This window comes from Pseudonaja textilis, chromosome 1 (genome assembly GCF_049901715.1).
Source record: "Pseudonaja textilis isolate UNSWEBS1 chromosome 1, rPseTex1.2, whole genome shotgun sequence".
Lineage (NCBI taxonomy): Eukaryota > Metazoa > Chordata > Lepidosauria > Squamata > Elapidae > Pseudonaja > Pseudonaja textilis.
In genome coordinates, this window is record NC_141990.1 from 213,601,516 (window position 1) to 213,621,543 (window position 20,028).

The 20,028-nt window shown below is 40.6% G+C and overlaps 1 protein-coding gene across 4 annotated transcripts in view; it reads left to right on the forward strand.

Annotated features, from left to right (window-relative positions):
* Positions 1-6,338: 6,338 nt before the first annotated feature.
* Positions 6,339-20,028, forward strand: part of SEMA5B (semaphorin 5B) — a 601,210-nt gene continuing 587,520 nt past the window's right edge. For 3 of the 4 annotated variants that reach the window (XR_015740811.1, XM_087920414.1, XM_087920417.1), the window contains exon 1: positions 6,760-7,224. The gene's annotated coding sequence lies outside the window, so the exon portion shown is untranslated. Of the gene's footprint in view, positions 6,611-6,759; positions 7,225-20,028 lie in introns of those variants that run through there. The other variant, XM_087920416.1, reaches the window with a different exon arrangement.

Consider the following 20,028-nt stretch of genomic DNA (forward strand, 5'->3'; position numbering starts at 1 on the left):
CTTTTCATGGCTAAGGCAGGACTTGAACTCAGAGTTTTCTATCTCAGCATGGGCTTCACTCCAGCATGTATACTGGCGACCATGGCATATTATTCATACGGTTTAACATATTGAGCTACAAACCACTGAATTTGACTTGATTGTATACCAAGCTATGACACACAAAAAGGTTAAAACTAACCATGGTTTGCATATTCTATAAATGTTGTCGCCAGGTCTTTTTTCTTTTCTTTTTTGGTTCAGTGTTTTGGATGAAGTGCAGTATGTGTAAAATAGGTAAGCATTTTATTGTTATGAGAACAAATGGAAACTGATGTTTTGCTTGCTGTCCCCAAATGGCCAAGAAGCCCCAGAAGCCATTAGTGCCATATAAATGAAGACGAGAAACAGCACTTACTTGTCTCCTGGGTTATAGCCCTTCAGGGTTTCTAGTTGGATTGAGATAAGTGAACACACGGGGGCGGGTGGAACCCGGAGAAAGCTTTTTGCTTCTTCTGGGGCCTTTTATTATCCCTGGAAAATTTGGCAAGAAATGAGCTATGAAATGCTGTCTAATATTTTCTTTTAACTACCTTTCATATCACCTGAATATTTTATATCCCAAAAGAACAAAGAAAAAGAAAAGAAAAGAAAAAAAAGAAAAGAAAAGCTATTGTTTCCTCTGCTTTGAAATCTTAGAAGCTGGCTTTTCATTTTGCAGTCTCCTTCGTATGAGGTAAAGAAAAATTAAGAAACTTCCTTTCTGATCTTAAAAATTATAAATGAGCTCAACCTAACAGAGCATGCCGGGGTATGATTTGTGGGGCTTTGGACATCGCCTGAAAAGTGAATCAGCCAATTTATCAAGCAGGATTTCTGGCTTGGCATATGGAACACCTTGCCATGGTATATATTCTGTGGACGGGTTTATGTACTTTGAGATATTGGCCCTGTTTTTGTGGGGGGGAGTTTTATTCTTTTAGAGCAGCGGTTCAAACTCAAGGTCCGTGGGCCAGATTGGCCCGCGGGGTACTTAGATCTGGCTTGTTTGGCCAGCCCGTGGTGCTTCTGCCAGAGAAAATGGAGCCCGGTCCTCCCAAGCTCCATTTTCACTGGCAGTGGGTTGCAGAAGGCCACCACAGCAGAAAACGGAGCTCGGGAGCCCGTTTTCATTGGCAGAGCACTTGGGCTGCCATAGGTGCCCCTGACCTGAGTGACATTGAGCTGGCCATGCCCACCTGGGCCACGCCCACCCCAGCCCCCCAAGGTCAAACACAACCCTGATGTGGCCCTCAATGAAATTGAGTTTGACACCCCTGTTTTAGAGAGAAGGCAGAGTTCCTGGTGTTCCATTTATAAACCTTGTATAGGTAGTCCTCACTTAATGCCATTCATTCAATGACTGTTCAAAGTTACAGGTAGCCCTTGACTTACAATAGCCCATTTACAGCAGTGATGAAAAAAGTGACTTAACGACCATTTTTCACACTTACTACCGTTGCAGCATCCCCATGGTCATGTGATCAAAATTCAGATGTTTGGCAACTGACCCATATTTATGACTGTTGCAATGTCCCGGATTGTGTGATCCCCTTTTGAGACTATCATGCCCCTGGTGGAGACTGACTCTGAGGGAGAGGAGGAACAGCCAACAAGAAGTGGAAGTGTGGCTCCAGAGGTTGTGGAGGAGGCTGGGGAAGGGCAGAGGCTGGCTGAGCAGTCAGAGGAGGACCCAGGCCCATCCCCTCTCCATCCTAGGGCACGCAGGACGAGAGGATAAGGGAGAGATGTGGTCTACTTGGGAGGAAAGGGCCTTGATCCTCTTCATGGGCTGCAGGTGTGACAACTGAAAAAGAGTTTGGACCTGCGTACTGGCAAACGCTGGAAACAAATCGTGTAAATATCTCTAGTTTATAGTTCCTCTCTGAGTTTGGCGTCCTTCCCAGTGTGTGTTATCTGTGAACATCCTCCAGCCCTTATCTTGCCTGGTTTGTGTTCCTTTTTTCCTTCTTTGTGCAACTGTGTGGGAGTTTTTTTGTCTTCCGTCAAAGATATTTGAAGCTTGGAAGCAAACTGAAGGAATAAAAGGGGTTTCACCTGTTTTCTGTGACCGTGTTTGTTTTGTATCCCACCCTGGGTCATCACAGTGACCTTCTGACAAGCAAAGTCAATGGGGAAACCGGATTCACTGAACAACCATGTTACTAACTTAACAACTACAATGATTCACTTAACAACTGTGGCAAGAAAGGTTGTAAAATGGGGCAAAACTCACTTAACAAATGTCTCAGCAACAGAAATTTTGGGCTAATCATGGTCATAAGTCGAGAACTACCTGTATTATAGTTCTGAAGGAGACTTCTGCTAGTTTTCAAAGTTGTTGCAGCATTGCCTAGTTAAGTGATTGCCATTTGCAACTTTCTCTGCTGGCTTCCAACAAACAAAGTCAATGAAGGATTTGGAAGGAGGTTGCAAATGGCAATTGGATAATATCATGCTTATTACCTGTGTGGAATTTGCTTAATAACAGCAACTGGGACTGCTATTGTAAGTTGATGTAAGTTGCCTCAGATAGAAAGTCCATTCAGTGAGTGGTAAGGACAGCCGAGAAGATTATAGGAAACTCACTTCCTGTCATTTAGGATACTGCTTATAAGCGCTATATGCTTACAGCTCAAAGCATTGTTAGAGACCCCAAACAGCCACTTCATGGTCTGTTTCTGTTGCTCCCCTCTAGGAGGAGGTTTCAAAGTATTTCTAGCAGGACTTCCAGATTCTGTAACAGCTTTTTTCCCTATGCCATCCATCTGGTAAACTTGCAAGATTTGTTTCTCTCACCACGTACATGTATACATCCGAACTAGACTGTGTTGTTTCTCCAATGTCATATAATATATAAGGGTACGTGCTTTATTTATTTATTATTTTGTCATGTTTATGTTTATATTAGAGGTAGAGACCCTCTGAGAGCTGTATGCAACGTACTTTTGCTGTATGCAACGTACTTTTGATATATGCCGATTAGTGTACATTCAAAGTGACAATAAAGCTATTGTAAGTCTAATTATGCTCATTATCCTTTACCATTGCATTGCTCAGTGACAGAGTTGCAGGTCCTGATTACAGTTGTTAATCGAGGTCTACCTGAACTTCTATAGTTGTCTTTTAGGTTTTTCTTTTTAAGTATGGAAAATACAATCTACCAGCCCAGTCATTGAAGGAGGGCCAAATGTTTTGCACAAGGATCAGGTAGGATTGTATCCAGAGCAGTGGTGGTATGCTACTGGTTCAGATCGGTTCAGCCAAACTGGTAGTAAAACAAAAAGCAATCAGCTGAGAGGAGAAAGAAAAGTGCAGGATCCTCCCTCTCACCTACCCCTGCACTTTCCTCTTCTTTATCCTCTCAGCTGATTGGCGCTGCAGGCCTCAGCTGGTGTGAGGAAAGCTGCATGTGCGCATTAAGTGCATGTGCATTAGGTGCGCGCACACATGCGCATGATCACTGAACCAATAGTGGAACAGGTAGGATCCCACCGCTGATCCAGAGCACCTGTGTTTGGTCTGGGTAAAGACTAGGGACAGCATATTCGGGAAAAGGTGTTTCGGATTGACAAACAGTGGGGAGAAAGGGCCGTGAATGGCAGCAGAAAGGCAAGGGGCCCAGGGGGCAACTGAAAAGTGGTAGTGGAATCAGAGTACTTGGTGCAGAGACATCGGGCAAAGTCTTTGGGTGGGTACAAGACATGGGCGGTGGTCAGTGGTGGGATTCAAATAATTTAACATCCAGTTCGCCAAGGTTCAGGTTGGCTGTTGTGGGAGGTGTGGCCAATCCCCATCCTCCAGCTCCACTGCACATGCAGGACAAGCTTCCCCCAACAGTCAACCTGGCTCTTGGTGAACCGGTTGTTAAATTACCCCCCACAATCAAAATGGATCCTGGGTGCTGTGCTGCACTGCAATGGAGAAACGGGCAATGGAGCAGCCGACATGAGGGAAGGAGGAGGGAAAGCGGCCTTCTCCATTACAGTGCTGCACCCAGGATCCACTTTGATAGCGCGGGATGGGTAATTTAACAACTAGTTCGCCCAAACTGGTGTGAACCAGCTGAATCCCACCACTGGTAGTGGTGAAATGTAGCATCCGTGAACCCAATTTCCTTTTTAAAATGCCTTTGGATTTGGCTCAGTGGATCCCGAGACCAATCTAAATCGTCTGGTTTCACTTTAGCCGCATAACAACCCATTGCAAATCCTATCAACATTTGAAAGCACAGAGTGTTTGCTTCATGGAGCAAAATGCATTATTTTCATTTCTGGTGTGGTTTTTTATGCCGATGGCTAGCCCGGCCTTCAAATCTGAAGGAAATTATTTCTTTGAATTGCAATCTTATTCCTGATTTAATAAGGCAACTAAAATTGCCTAAATTTTTAGGAAAACCTGAAAAGAGGAAAATGTATTTCCAAGTTAAAATAAAGTTGGGATTGTCGAGAGCTGCTTCCCTGGATTTGCCCACGAGTAGAGGCGGTTAGGATGTTTGTCAGTATGGAATATTGTATGGAATAGTAGTTGTAGTGGCCAGACAGTCCATTTGCTGCTTGCCAAATACCTCCTGGTACAATGCCAAGAGGAAAATTTTTGTTTATCCTGCCTTTATTATAACCCAAGGGAGCAAACACATCTAATATTTCTTCCTCCTCCTCCTAGTTTCCCCACAACAAATCAGTTTGAAGATCCAGCCCATCTTGCTGTCTTTCATCATGTCTTTCATCATTTTGCTTGATTTGTACTTTTTTAAAAAAATATTTTTTTTTTATTAATTACATTTCTTAGTGCTTAATAAACATTGTGTTGTCTGGGTATTTAATTTGTTTAGCAATACGGATTATATTTTTAATTTCCGCCCCTTTTTTCCAACCACTGATAAAATAAGTTACATGTTTGATAATATTCTGTGTCTTCTTTCTGTTTAATTTTCAATGTGTCTATCCATTTCTGCACAATCTAGTATCTCTTTAATTATCTCTTCATTTTGCAGTGTTTCTTCATTTTTCCAATATTGTGTGAAGATAATCCTTACTGCTGTTAAGACATGTAATATTAAATACATCCCATTTTTCTGACATCATCCCCAATAAAAACAGGTCAGGTTTAAAATCTACATGTTTCCCTGTTATCTTTTCTAGCCATCTGTGTATTTTTGCCCAATTGTTTTTTTATTTTAACACAAGTCCGCCATATATGATAAAATGTGCCCATTTTTAAAATTACATTTCCAACATTTGCTAGACATATTTTTAAACATTTTAGCTAATCTAGCAGGTGGGTAAATGCCACCTATAAAACATTTTATCTGAATTTTTTTTATAAGAAGTTGCTACTGTTAATCTATAGTTCCCTTTTCATAAATTTTGCCATTTCTCTAGATCTATGTTATAGCCAAAGTTTTTCCCCCATTGTACCATTGTGTCTTTTATTTGTTCAACCATTTTTAAATTTAGTAAGAAGTTATATACCTTCTTAAGTAGGTTTTAATCAGAGTTCACCAGTGCCTTAACTTGATTTGTACTTCTTCATCAGGAAGAAGTACTTCCTCTCAAGTTTCTTTAAAGTGGCCTCTTTGTATTCTATTTCCAAACCTGGGCCGAGAGCGGAGATCTCTCGGTCCCTTACTGCCCTCTACGGGTCAGCTTTCTCCTGCAGCCTGAAATCTTCGGCTTTTTCCTTTTGCAAACCGGTTGCCACAGTGCTCACCTGCGCTTGCACCGAAGAAGCAACGAAAGGGAGTTTATCCAACTTTCTGCAAGCGCCCGTTCTCTTAGGGCACCAGAAGAGCCCTCCATTTTTTCCCACACACCCTCCCCCTTTGGCCCAGGTCACTCCCTGGAAATTGAGGAGATCGGTTTTTAGGCATTTATTTATTTGTCAAATTTATATGGCCGCCCCTCTCACACGAAGTGACTCCGGGAGGCGTAATATAAACCCACTAATTAAGAACGTTCTGTAAAACTATTTTTTTCTTCCAAAAAAATAAAACAATAAAGTAAAGCAAGACCGCGAAGGGGAAGTATTACATTAAAAAGAATGTAATAACGAGGTAAAGAGCAAGTCCCCTGGGCGGGGGGGGGAACATGTTTTGAGGGTTTAAAAAAAAAGGTTTGGGGCTAAACCTCCCCTCGGGAAGGACGATGTTCCAGAGGGAGGGGGGGTCCCAGCAGAAAAAGCCCGCCTCGGACGTCCAGCTGGATGGAAATTTTTCCCTCTCTGCCGGTCCTCCCGGGACAGGTAAAGGTAATCGGCCATAAACGGTTTAAACGCCGTTTTGCACCAGCAGTTAAATGCATTTAAGCTTTGCCCTTCACCATCCGCGTTGCACACGCACGCTTGGAGGAGTGGAAATGAAACACCCCGGCGGCTTCTCCCTCTCTTTCCTCTTTCTGCCCTCGGGCACGCACCCGTCTATAAATCGGCCCGCGCCGCCATTCCTGGGTGGAAAAGAAAAAAAAGAAAGAAAGAAAGAAAAAGAGGGATTAATTCCATATAGACGAAGCGATCGTTCCAAGGGCGCAGAAGCGGGAAAAGGCAAATCGAGGCAACGACAGGAGAAATCTCCGTGGAGGGTTAAAGCGGTGAGGTAAGCTCTATTTGTAATTGTAATAGAGACAGATGCGCGTTAATTCTCCAAACCGGGCGCTAGTTTGTTGGCTGCCTCTGGAAATCGCAACGTTTCGCGGTCGCCCGGGTTCGACTTATAACTGGAAGGGGGGCTTGCGGGCGACAAAGTGCCGCGTTGAACTCTTAAAAAAGAGGAGAGTTGACATCAGCCCGTGTGGGGCAGGCGGCCCCCTTCGCTGGCTTGGCTCGCTGCTCCCTCCTTCCTTCTCCGTCTCCTCCCCTCCTGATGGAGAAGGTTGAAGCGATTCTGATAGGAGAGTGGACGGCTCCTTGGCTGGAAAAGGAGGGAGCGAGCGAGCGAGCGGGAGGAGGAGGACGGCGACTCCCGGGCGACTGCAGTTGGCGGTGGGATATTGCCCGCTCGCTCCGGGTTTTCGCCTCGGAGGGAACGTCAAAGGTGGCTACTGGGAGCACGCGGTCGCCGCCGGGACTTTCTTGCTTTTTCTTCGCTTCTTCTTCTTCTTCTTTTTTTTCCTTCTCCTCCTCCTCCTCAGCTCCGGTTTGAGAGGCTTTGGTTTCAAAAGATGTGCGGGTGAACAGTTGTGCGCCGTCGCCCGGGAGACATCACAAAGGGTGAGTTGCATGCCATCCCCTCTTGTCTGCGAGGGGGATGGGGGGTGGGAGCTCTCTCTCTCTCTTCTACACCCCCCCCCGAAAAAAAAAGTGGAGGAGGAAGTTGTAAAGTTTAGGAACTTGAGTTTGAGGGGGGGAGGAGGAGGAGGAGGAGGAAGGGAGGCGTAGTCTGTCGCCGGGAAAGGATGGAAGCGCAAAGCATTTTTGTCTGAAGCGCGACTTGGGCGAAAAAGGTGGCTGCCTTTTTTTTTTTTTTTGTTCTTTCTTTGCTGGATGTTGTTGCGTCGCCTTTTCTCTGGTCGGATCGTTGGGAACAAACAAAGGCGTCGGAGGAGGAAGGATGGACGGATGGATCGGGTTTTTTTTTTCTCTTCTTTTTCTGAATGATTCCTGGGATGCGTTGTGATCCGGGGTTACAACGCATCTGAGCAACGGGGCCCCGCGGCAAATGTCCCCTTCGGGTTTAGGGGAAGAAAAAAAAAACCAAACCAAAAATCTTTAGCAATGGTGATCTTGCAGCCGTTTTAAGACTCCCCAATCGCGGGCAGCTTGGTTAGCGCTGCCTAATTCCATTTAAATCGCAGGATTCTCTCTCCGTCCGTGAATTAGGGAAGGGCCGAGGGCGGTGGGGGGGCTGCAAGCAGTAAGAAAGCTTGAGGGGATGCTGAGCAGAGAGAGAGAGCGGGGCAGGAATGCCTTTGGGGGAGAAAAGTCGTCTCTGAAGCAGAAGATTTTTGTTTTGTTTTGTTTTGCTTTTGGGGTTTTTTATTTTTGGGGTTTTGTTGTGTTGTGTTCGGATGGTAATTTGCCTTTGTGGTAGGGCTGGCCCTATTAACTTTCTGCTCACGTCCTGATGAAGATCAAAAGCAGAGGGAAGCAGAGAAGCTTGCATGGTTCTCTGGTTTCATGCATTGTTGGAAATAAGAGGAAGGGGAATTGGAGTGGGGGGGGGGGAAATAAGAAAATACCTCAAATGGAGTCTAACACATTTAAGACCTGCACCACCTTCCTCTCCCACTCCACACATGCATAAAGGTTCTCCTTCAATGGTCCAAGTGCCTTTTTATTTCCCTAACTCCTCACCTAAGAAATCTGTTGGTCTCCATTCCTGAACAGTTCCACTTCTGACTTGGTATGTCAACACACCCATGCCCGGTGGTGGGCAGTTAAGAAGCTTCCCAGTCTGGCAGAAAAAAATAAATAAATTGCTTTTTCCCCCAAGACTTGCTTGATTGGAGTGATGGGAGAGAAAATGGGAAGTTTGAGGCAACACAATCCTGCTTTTTAAATTCTTAACATTTCATTGTGTCCTTCAGTCCTAGCCCTTGAATTTATTTTACTTTTTTTTTCTGACCAGGAGTGTCGAAACTGAATCTCTGTTCCAAATTAACCTCCTTTTTCTGTTTCTGATTGGAAAGTAAAAATCCCTCCTCCCACCCACCCACCCACCCACCCAAACTATCCTCCTCTTTTCTTGTCATGGAGGGCAGGAAAGGCAGCTCTGAAGTTTGAGCCAGAGGCTAGCTAACCTGGCTGAGTCCTTCCTCATCTCTTTTGAAAGAATCCAACCTTGGCTGTTGAATGGGGACAGAGATCTTGGAAAGAAAAGCTCTTGATAGCTATGAGGGGGTGGACTTGATGAGGCTTTGTTCATCCTCACCCTTCCTTGTTAACTTGCTCCTTATGTCAGATCAATAAGGCAAACCAAGGAAAAGTATTGCAGTTGCACACACTGGAAGCGTGGGGTGGGAAGTGAAATCTGCTAATGCTCAAACAAATTACTCAGAGTTTTAAAATAGATGCAGCATCTCTTTGAATCATTTGTTTTTCTTACTGACTCCTCCGATGATAACTTTTCCCTCCCCTTTCAGATTGTTTTATGATTAATAGTCTCTGAAGAATAAACTAGTTCAGGGAGAGCTGTGTGTTCAGTCTTGCAGTGTGTGTTGTTGTAACAGAGAACAGCAGACCCCCAATTCTGCTGTTCTCCCAGGTATCTTAGGCTGTGGTTGACCTTACATTCCTGCTAGGGTGCTTTGGCTCTGTCTTGAGGAATTCTAAAATAAGATTTTGAATAAGAGGTAGGAAACAGATTGGAAGATGATGTCTATTGCTATAGACATTCTGTGTTAAGAGTTGCTTTAAGGAATGTGCTTTCTAAAGGGGCAGCTCTTAGCTCCAAACATAAAATACCTCTAGTGGCAATGCTACTCTGCCTCAAGGTATTTACGTGGAATATAAAGGCTGCCGCTTCTGACAAGACTGTAAGCTTGATTTTTTTCAATTTAAGTTTTTAGCCAATAGTCATTTGTTTTCTTGTATATCATCATAGCATTTATAGATGTGTACATTTTATGAATGGTTGACTAGTTTATAGCTTGATTTAAAAGCTTTTTTCTTAATGTTTTGTTTAGTCTTTTGTGTAGCTTTTTAAAAAAAAGTTGCATACCTCTTGATCCCTATTGCAAAGGTTGTGTGAGTTATAAAGTTTATTTTTTGATGGTGGTGTCATAGTCACTGCAAACATTATTTGGGAGTGCTAGCATCTTTTAACAGGAGTGTATGTGCATCTTTGTGTTTGTACTTCAGTTACAACTTTAGACAATATCTGAACATATTTTTTCCCCTCAATCTTGTTTTTGATTTTGAAGGAAGACGGTTTTGCTTTTTTGGAATACAGTGTGTTCCCTGAGAACTCTAACTCTCCTTACTGGAAGTATTATTTTTCTGGCTGGGGAATTCTGGGAGTTGAAATCCAGACTTCTTAGAGTTGCTGACACTGGAATTTGGATTGTATGGATGTTGAAACAAGTTTGCAAACATTCTACTAGGAGATGAGGATTCTTTGGGTCTTAGGGCAACTTTGGTCTCATGTTCATAACATACCTGCCGACAGTTCTATAATATGAGGTACAAGGTTGATAGTTGAATGTTAATCTGTTCAGATGACTGTACTGGGATGGTCTTTCAGGAAGGTTTCTGTAGTTTTCAGGGCATTCAATAAATCTACTTTTGCTCAGTCTTTGCAGTTAACAATAAATGAGTGCTACAGACTCATAATCTGGTAAAAGTGCTTTGACACATAACTAGTGCTAAAGGGATTGTTCGTTATAGGTTTGTGTGTGGTATTTACTGTTTTCTTTAAATGTGAGTATGGGTGGAGAACTTGTGACCTCAGGCACATTGGTTCATACCATCAAATGCTGAGAATAAAATTCAGTGTTATCTGGTTGGCCACAGGTTTCTTGTGTCTGATGTAACTGTTCGAACCTGGAGAAAATGCATTTGTTTGTGTAGTGGCGATAATGAACTTAATTAATATGATTGTGGAAGAAATAGTGGTTTGAGTGTATTCTAATCCTGTTCAAGACATTGAAGTGAGACAAGCTTAGAATTGAAAGCACCACCTAGTACAGAAGTAAATGCCATTATAGTCCATGGGACTTCATTCCAGGTATCAATTACTTGGTGTTGCAATTGATGCTTGTATACATTATTGCATTTAGCCAATCCCCCTTGCTTCAGTGGAGAGGATTAGCTAAATGCAATAATGAAACTCTTGCACAATGTTCTAATTTATAGTGGGATCTTTGGTTGCAATGGGCAGAGAGATGGGACTTCATTCGGAACTACAATGACAAAGGATAAAAATCTTTCATATCTAGGTTTAACTGTGACTCGAGATTCTCAGAATTGTGGTACATTATCCCTTTCTGCAGTTTTGGCATGGCTTCACATTTTGTTCAATACGTTTCTGGGGATTTGCACAACTAAGGAAAAGTTTGAATGTAAGCCTCAGCTGTTGGCTTCACTTGACATAAGGGGGCAGTATCAAACAGTGCCTTGGCAATCTGTACATGTCGATATGTGCATTTTCTTTTAAGTCTTGAAAGATGTGTAATTCTTATCCTCAGTTTATGATTTTGAGACAGTCTAATTTGTGGAAATGGTTTCTTTTAAAATAATACTGTTTGCCTGATGCAAAGTTGCTCGGAAAAGAAAAAAATATTCATTTTTTAAAAAAGAAAAAAAACCCAGCTAATTACAGAGTGGAATTTTTTTCCCCTGCTAAATGATTTTGTAGCAAGTTTTAAATTCTGTCATGGATGCATTCTTGCTGAAAGCTAATATCATTTGGTTTGTAGCCTGATTAAAAATTAGTCCTTTATTGTCTAATATAGTAAGGTAAGGAAGATGTAGTGTAGACTCTTGTTTCATTCATCCTGACTTAGGATGGACTGAACTACAAACTAGTCAAGCCAGAGGACTTTCCAGTTAAAGCACTTTCTACTTTTATGCCTACTCACCTAGGAGTAAATACCCCTGGATTTTCCACACAAGAAAGAGAGAAGGCTGATGTTAAAAATCGCTATGGTTGAATGTTTGGATTATATTTAGCATATCCAAAACAAAGTCCTTAATGTGGTCTGTAAATGCCTTTCAAGTAATTCTCACCTTTTTGAATTTGGAAAGTGAAATGACCATTTTTGCTCTTTAGAGCTTTTTTCCTGAGCTCATTTCAGTCTATTGAGATGTGAGTAATCAGGCACAGAGATTTTGTGTGACCCATCTGAAAAGTATTACAATTCCCCCTTTACCAATAAATTAAAATAATAAGGAGGAGAACATATTTTAAATTTTGCAAGCAACACATTTTATAGGGCACAAGTTAGAAAAAAACAGAAGGGTAGATAGAATAAATGTATCAGCAGAATGTTTTGGAATGCAGAGCTAAACTTTTGTAAAAAAAAATGTTTTTTCAGGCAAGGGCCCAATAATTTCAGGTGACTTTATAATTTGTGCCAAAAGATTCTTCACCTCCCCTCCCAAATGGGGCCTCAGTGTTGTACCTTTAACTCTTATATATTGACAATAATAAGAGAAGCTTTACATAGATGTTTTACTTATTTATTGCCTCTACTATTTGAGGAACAAACTTTTATGGATACAAACTTGTACTTGGCACTTGAATTTCTTTAATCAGATTAAAGGCAGATAATAAATAAATTGTAATAACCAAAATGTAAATGTATGTGTTGATTTTCCTCCCCCTCCCATAATGTCCTAGACCAGGGTTGCCAAACTTGCGGACTGAGGGCCGGATGCGTCACATGCTGGCCACATCCACGCCCAGTTTAGCAAAGGGAAAAAAGTTACAATACGTCATGTGGCACCACTGTGATGATACAAGTTTCACACCCCTGTCCTAGACCATTAATTAACTTATCTCAGTGAATTTGAGGGCCATCTCTTTATGGTGAGTTTTAAAAAGCAATGTTTTTTCTTTTCGTTTTTTTCCCATTTGGCTAGGGTCAAGTTGTAATATCTTTTAGAACAACTTTACTGCAGTTATATTACAAGTAATCCTTGCTTACCCATTGCTCATTCAACAACCATTCAAAGTTATGACAGTGCTGGTAAAGAAGATTTACAACTGGCTCTATCACGGCTGTTGCAATGCCCCAGAGTCGTATGATTGTAATTGGGACACTTGGCAACCATTTCACAAATATAATGGTCACATCTTCCTATGGTCATGTGGGTACTTTCACAGCTGACTTCTGACAAGCAGAGTCAATGGGGAAGCTGGCAAGAAGTTGCAAGCATGACCTGGTGTCATGCTTAATGACAATGCATGATTTTCTTAACAAGGCAGACCTGATGTCATAAATTGGGTGCAGTCACATGATGATCGGCATTGCTTACTGATGGAGTTGCTGATCCCAATTATAGTCAGTAAGTGAGGACTACTTCTATTTTAAAATGAGTTCAACTTAACTACATAGCCTTAGCATGGCACATATTAAGTAGTGCAAACACTTGTTTCTGTTTGGGTTACGGCTGTACTTATCCAAATTATTTGGGAACATGGCATCTCATAACTGTCTGTTTTAGATTTCTTTTTAGTTTGCTAGGCTGGCCTTCCCAATCCTTTCCTGCTCTGAATGTTTTGGGGCTGCATCTTCAAAAATTCCGAATAATCATGGTAATATTGTTTGGGGAATACTGGAGATTGCAGTTCTAGCTATACATCTGCAGGTTTTCATGGAGATTGGATTCTGGTTAACTTATGGGGCACTGTGTGATATCTTTAATTCCAGATGTGGTAAGAGTCTAGAACTGAATCCAGCTTAAAAGCAGTACACCATAGAATGAAATCACTTTCAAATGGAGGTACTTTACCAGAATCTACTCTTAAATAAGTGCTAGTTAGAGACTGAAAAATGTGACAGCAATACACAATCTTACTTTGTGTTTTGTTTCTTAAAAATAAGAGTGCTAATTCCTTGAAGGAGTTTTTCTTCTCATTTATCAGGTGTGTTCTCGTTTATCACATCTGTTAACACTATCTGTGCTTGTAACTGCTGAAACCTACTTCTGAATCCATATAATGAAGTTTCTTATATGGCAACAGTTATATAAAAAGTGTGCCACTTCTTTAAGTTTCAGGATACTTTCATGTGAAAACGGAACGTTTGTTTCTCAAAAAATGTATTTTTCTGTTTTCTTCAGAATTATTTTTAAGAACTTCACAGAATCTTGCGCTAGAAATTGGCACTAGAAAATGTAGTTAGAATTTCTATGAAAAGTAGCTTTGGGGAATTGATAATACAATTTTTATACAGTAGAGAAATTTACATAGAAAAGCTCCATATGTTATGGCAGTTTCAAGTGAATCTGATTAAAATTTCCAAATGCACCTTTTAAAAACTGGAACGCTACTTTACTAACTGGGGCAAGAAAATGCTTTGAATTAAATATTGATTTCTTCGTCCTTATGGGAAGCCAAGGAAGAGGACAAAATGCAGCCCTTTTTGGCACAGGGAACACCTGGAAAAGTTCAAGTCCTGCTTTTGCAAAGCAACAGAACAACCTGTTCTGAGCTTATATGCATTTATTAATTCATGCATTTTTCACAGTTAATGATCCTGTAAGACGCAAAGCGATATACAGCAAATAGTTCTCACACTGGTTTGTACTCCCATGGCTGCTGACCGCACATACCTTTCTCGCCAATTCATGTTCTATTTTGTCATGCTAGCATACTTCCAATATGTTTTTATTTAGTATTCTCTCCAATATGTTCCTAATGCTTCTCTTGCAGAGAGGTGTGATGTTTTTCCCCCCTCTTTATGTGGGATCTAGAGATTTGGGAACAAAACTCGTACAACTCTTGCATCTGTTTTCTTTTGGTGTGAAGAAATGATAGCTGTAGCTCATAGTTTTCCAACCTTTTGCCTTGCCTGGGCCTCATTGAGTGAAAAGGAATTGTCTTGGGCCACCTACCAAATATAGTTAATATATACAACCTTCTTTACTTTTTAAATATTTTTTTATTATCTTGTGGAACCATTCTACCAGCTGTCCAGGGCCACATGCAGTTTATAGACCGTGGGTTGGAAACGCCTGCTCTATTTCATTGTTATTGTTGACTCTCATACACATTTACTGAATAGATGAATATGTAACATTTTTCAACTGTGAATATTGGGGTGTGTACTGCTTCAGGTTTGAAGGCAAAAAGATATTTGTTTCCAATACTTGTCTGCAACGCTGTAAACCTAATTTATCTTTTGACATGATCTGACCCTGGAAAAAGAAACAGATGCTTTTAGAAAGTTCTTAATAGATGATCTGATTGCCTTTTTGGTCTGAAGTGTTGCAGAGCCCTAACATGGTGGTATCTGCTGCATAGAAAGAAGCAGCATGAATGAGCTCATTGGCTTCCTGTCTCATCCTATATTGTTAGGATCTTATTAAAGCATAATGATATGGTGAGCAATTACCTGATCATTTAAATCTGTACTTCATTGAATAGCTGGAGTTCCTCCTATAATTATTCCACAATTGCTGATGTTGGGGGAAAAAGGATATAGCAACCCATGCTATGTGGTCCTACAGGTCATATTTTTGTTTCAAACGCTGCTGCTTTCTAATTTTCATTTTCCTGATTTACTGCTTGACTGCCTCTCTGGAGGTATTGCAGTGTGGTACTGCTGTCCTTGCAAGTTATTGTATATCAAAATATATGCATGTTGCACTTGGGACCACAGCATCTAGTTAGAATTTCAAACGTCACTTTTGTTGTGGATTTATATCCAATTTATCTAAGCAAAAATTCTACAACTCTGTTTAAATGCAAGCTGCACACACTGTACTGAGTCATTGTAAGCTTTACCTCTAGCTTATGACAAATGGCGACATTACTTCTTCCTCCAAGGTTGACAGTAATATCCCATAAATGTATTCCCGTTTGGTTCCCTGCTGCCTGCTGCCAATTGGTTTCTCTGCAATTGACTGTTGACTTACTGCATTCAAAGGTAATTATGTTTTTCGACCTCAGGTGCGTTCATTGCTTCATTTACCTTTTGGACAGTCCTCGTAAGCAGCTAGATGAACTGCAAAATTTTCCGATTTATATGTGGTGCTCGTGGATTGCTGAGATAAGAAAGACTGAAGGGTTGGGGCCCTTCAGATGCTGTTAATCTACAGTTCTCAGCATCTTCCCCTATGGGGAGTTATAAATCTCCTTATTCTCCCACTTTCCTCCTCTTCCTCCTTCTCTTAAAGGTTTAATACCTGTGGATGGCATGAAGATTTTGCCTTTTATTTTTTGATTGCTAATTGTGAAGCTATCTCCTGTGATGGTGAAGTAATAGATGATGAATACGTATATCATATTGAGTCATATTGAATATTATTTGCCAATCATTCTCCTTTGCCCCTTTTGATTATCCAGGACTTCTGCATCACATAAGAAATGTGCACCTCATTTTTATTACATAGGTTTTGATACAAAAGTGTTAAGAGATGGATGAATTATATGAAGCATATAACAGATGGAAGATATAGAGTCATTTCCACCAGTGGAATAACAACAAAGGCAGCTGGTAGATACAACAGTAAGATGCATCGAGTTGGAATGACTTGAAACAAATTTAGGTTTTAGATTTTTGAATAATGTTCTGTTATGAATATACTCTTATAGCACACAGCAATAATTCTTCAAAATATGTATTGATAGGACCACAAAAACAAGTTACAGGTAGTCCTTAACTTTCAACTATTTATTTAGTGACTGTTTGAAGTTACAGTGATGCTAAAAAAAGTGATTTATGACTGGTTTTGTAACTTAGAACCTTTGCAGCATCCCCACAGTCATGGGATCAAAATTTGGGGATTTGGCAACCAGCATGTACTTATCACAGTTGCATTGTCCGGGGAGCCGTGGTGGTGCAGTACTGCAGGGCTAACTCACTGCTCACTCCTGGAGATCCTGAGTGGTTCAAGGTTGACTCAGCCTTCCATCCTTCCGAGGTGGGTAAAATGAGGAGCCAGATTGTTGGGGGCAATATGCTGACTTTGTAAACCACTTAGGGCTGTAAAGCACTATGAAGCAGTATATAAATCTTAAGTGCTATTGCTATTGCTATCATGTGATCATCATTTATATTCTTCCCCGCTGGCTCCCCACATGGAAGATCAATTGGGAAAGCCAAATTCATTTAATGACCACATGATTCACTTAACATCTGCAGTGATTTGCTTAACTATGGTAAAAAATTCCTAAAATAGAGCAAAACTCACTTAAGAACTGCCTTCCTTAACGATGTTAATTTGGGTTCAATAGTTACCATAAGTTGAGGACTATCTTTATGTAATAATTAAATGTGTAAGAACTTTCTTCCTAAAAATGACTCAAGCCTCACCAAGTGCACTTTATGGTATCATCTTGTTTGAACCACATCTTTACCAAGTTCTTGCCAATTTGGGATAAATTCATCTTGGCTGATAATATCTGGGATGAATCTGCTGTTTTGATACATTTAGAATCCCATTCAATCCTTAGTATGTGATGTTAGAGACATAAAGTCATATCACTTCATATGCAGAAGACTGAAGTTTTCTTAAGAAAACCAGAGAAAGCATACGTTTTCTAAGTCCATAATGTTACAAGCAGTATTTTGATAACTATATCTGTGATGTACTTTACTCTCTTATTTATTTGTATATTATTTCATATATTAGCTTTCTTGAATTTTAGGAAAAAAATGGAATGTTAAACTTTTGTATTTTTAAATCTTTTGCAATTTATTCTAGTAAAGCTGTTTGTAACAGCCTATTGCTAGTTACAAGTGAATTTACAGAGATGCCTTGTTAGCTCAGAAACTTATTACTTAGATAAATGACTTTCGTTCCATCAATTATGGCATTTGGCCACAGTTAGAGAAAGGTTCCTGCCCACCTAGCCATTCGAAAGCATGCAAATGCAAATAGATTAATAGGTACTACTTTGGTGGGAAGGTCACAGTGTTCTATGTACCTTTCTATGCACATGATCACAGAAATTGTCTTCGGACAGCACTGGCTCCTTTGTCCAAGAAATGGAGATGAGCATTGTGCCCCAGAGTCAGACATGACTGATCAGAGATATTTTTACCTTTGCCTAGAGAAAGGTGAGATGACTTAAGTCTTTTGATTTTAAGGTAAAGATGCCGTGGAGTCAAGCTGGACTTCTGTGGCTACATGAAAGCATTTTTTCCCCTTGCTAACAGTACAGAGGTTTTTTTGCCTTTGTCTTCTTGCAAGATGTCTTTCTGGCTGACCCTGAATTCAAGTTCTGACTAGACTTGACTCTGCGTACCTTCTGAGCAGAGACAAGGTCACTCAAGTGCTGCGACCTGCTGAGAACCCCTCCCAAAAACAAGACTTATCATCCCCTTCTTTTTAGGGGTGGCAAAATAGCCTATGATGTACAGTACGGCTTTTCTTTGGAAGATTTGCATATGCTTTTATATGCGAGAAGGTGCAGGGAGGCCTATCATATTTCGTTTTTTTCTGTTCCGTTTAAAATGAAGTACAAGAACATAAGAGACTCACAGGTAGCATGATTACTCGTGGGCCAATCTGAGCACAAAGCAGTTCACTGTTGTGCCTGTGCAGATATACTTTTGCTTGATGTTTAATTTTCTTTGCCCAAGGATTAATTTTTTTATAAGTGGTAAGGGATAATTGAAAATATAATCATTTGCCTGTGACTATATTAGACTTCTTCTCCCTCACATTATTCTTTCCTCATACTATCAAATATAAAACTTCTCCCCATACTTATACATGTACTTATAGCATTGATGGGGTAATGCTGTGTCGTGTGTATGTGTGTGTGTGTATGTATGTATACATACAGGTACGTATGTGCGCTTGAGGCTGTTGGCAAGCTCAAATCTTACTCTTCACTTAAGTACACAGTAAAACAAACAATTAAAGGACTGGAGTGTAGCAATGTGATTTTTCTGCTTGAATCCTTGAGTAAAAGATGAGGATTTAGTAACTACTTGTCAAGCAGAGAGATGCAGATTAATTTTATTGTGTGGTTTCATTTTTCCCAGGTACCAGAACACCATGCTGAAGTTGCTTTACAAACGGCTTAGTAGCTCTTGCTATCTAAAAAAGGAGCAGCGTGATGCAATTTTTAAGTATTTTGACTTGTAACACATGCAGTATTTTTCCCTTGGAATCTAATTTTACATTGCTTTACATTGTAGTTACATTGTGTATAGCTTGGCAGTGGAAAAATAAAACAGCATTGAAATGTTGTTTATATCTTAGAAATACTGAAGCATCTTCTACTTGGAATCAGCTTTTCACATCTATATATCTTTGAGTTGACTTATGAGCTAGGCTGTGCTGTGTTGCCTTTGAAAATTATGGTTTCATTATGCTAACATCATGCTAATGGCATTTGGTTGTTTTTTTTTAAAAAAAACTTCATAGATACAGTTACTGATTTTTCATTTGGACACAATTTCTCTGTTAATAGTGCTATTGAGAAAACTAGAGTAACTAAAGTGCAGAGTTTTAGCAATAGTGTACTGCCTTTAATTTTTGGTCAAGAAAAAAAAAATAGCGGTAAGGCTCTTGTACTAGTGAGGCTTGAAACAACAATGAATAAAGCAACACTTGGCTATGGCCTTGCTCATGGTCACTCATGTCTTAGTCACCTCCTGTCTAGATTATTGCAATGTTCCTTACCTGGAGCTGCCCTTAAAGACCATTTGGAAACTTCAACTGCCCAGAAAACAGCAGGATGCACAGTAATAGGTTTTCTCCCAAAACACTCTGATGTGCAAGCTGCACTGGCTTCCAGTTTCATTCTGCATGCAATTCAAGGTGCTGATCATCTGCTTTAAAAGCTCCACATCCATCCATTCATGTCATAGGGCCAGGTTATCTTCAAGACTGCCCTTCCCAAAGGATATCTATCACCGGCTCAGATAATGTGGGCACGTTCCTAGTCTCTTCCCCTAAATATTATCATCTGACTGGAGCTAGGAAGCATGTCTTTTCCCTGGCAGCTTCTGCCCTGTGGAACACTCTGCCCCCAGGTATTTGGCACACCTCCACCCTTCAACCCTTCTGTATTCCGTATTCCAGCTTTGAAGATCTGGTGCCCCCAAGCACCGAGACGACTAATCATACATTACAATGGATTGGTGCCAGGTTTTTGTTGTGTTTAATGTTTTAATGTATTAATCAATTGAGTTTTGCCATTTTAAAATGATTTTATATGCCTTTTAATTTTTGATTGGGAGCTGCCCAGAGTTGGTTTGAAAGATGGGCAGCTATATAAACATTACAAACAAACGTTTTAAAAAAATTGTAATGTTGGTTCTTTGGTGCAAATTCGAATCCCATGCTGAAAACCCACAATGCTTCTCTGTGCTTATAAAATGGAGAGGGTTACTTTTCTCAGGTGGGAATTCCTGTTCCATTTAGCAATAGCAATAGCACTTAGTGCTTTAC